The sequence below is a fragment of the Crocuta crocuta genome, unplaced genomic scaffold (genome assembly GCF_008692635.1).
Source record: "Crocuta crocuta isolate KB4526 unplaced genomic scaffold, BGI_CrCroc_1.0 scaffold1353, whole genome shotgun sequence".
Lineage (NCBI taxonomy): Eukaryota > Metazoa > Chordata > Mammalia > Carnivora > Hyaenidae > Crocuta > Crocuta crocuta.
Window position 1 is genome coordinate 57,305 of NW_027528203.1, and position 900 is coordinate 58,204.

The window sequence follows — 900 nt, forward strand, 5'->3', positions numbered from 1 at the left end:
GACCCAACAGGGGCGCCTGAGTGTCTCAGTCAGTTAAGTGTCTGACTTTGGCTCAGGTCATAATCTCACAGTCTGTGAGTTCGAGCCCTGGGTCGGGCTCTGTGCTGACAGCTCAGAGCTTGCAGCCTGCTTCAGATTTGTGTCTCCTCCTCTCTCTGCCCTTCCCATACTTATGCTCTGACTCTCTTTGTCTCTCATTAATAAATAAACGTTAAATTTTTTAAAAGAAGAAGATCCCACAACATGCTATTTATGTATACTTAAGATTCAAAAGCAATAATAAATTGAAAGCAAAAAAAAAAAAATACAGAAAGATATACCTTTACAAAAAATAACCAAAAAAGGAGCTATAGTGGCTATACTAACATCAGACAAAGTAGATTTAAGACAACTACCTAGGAGTGCCTGGGTGGCTCAGTCAGTTAAGGGTCCAACTTTGGCTCAGGTTATGATCTCATGGTTCATGGGTTCGAGCCCCGCGTTGGGCTCTGTGCTGACAGCTAGCACAGAGCCTGGAGCCTGTTTCAGATTCTGTATCTCCCTCTCTCTCTGACCCTCCCCTGCTCATGTTGTCTCTCTCTCAGAAATAAATAAAACATTAAAATTTAAAAAAAGGACAACCACCTGTTACTAAGGATAAAGAAGGACATGTTATAATGATAAAATGGTCAATCTATTAGGAATATTTTATCAATATAAACATATATGCACCCATACACAGAGGCAAAAAATACATGAAGTAACAATTTACATAATTGAAGGAATAAATAGCAATTCAACAATAATAGTTCGAAACATCAATACCTTATTTTCAATAATGATGTAATGACTAGAAAGAAGATCAGGAAGGATATTGAAAAGTTGAAAAATGCTATACATCAACTATACCTAAAATATAGT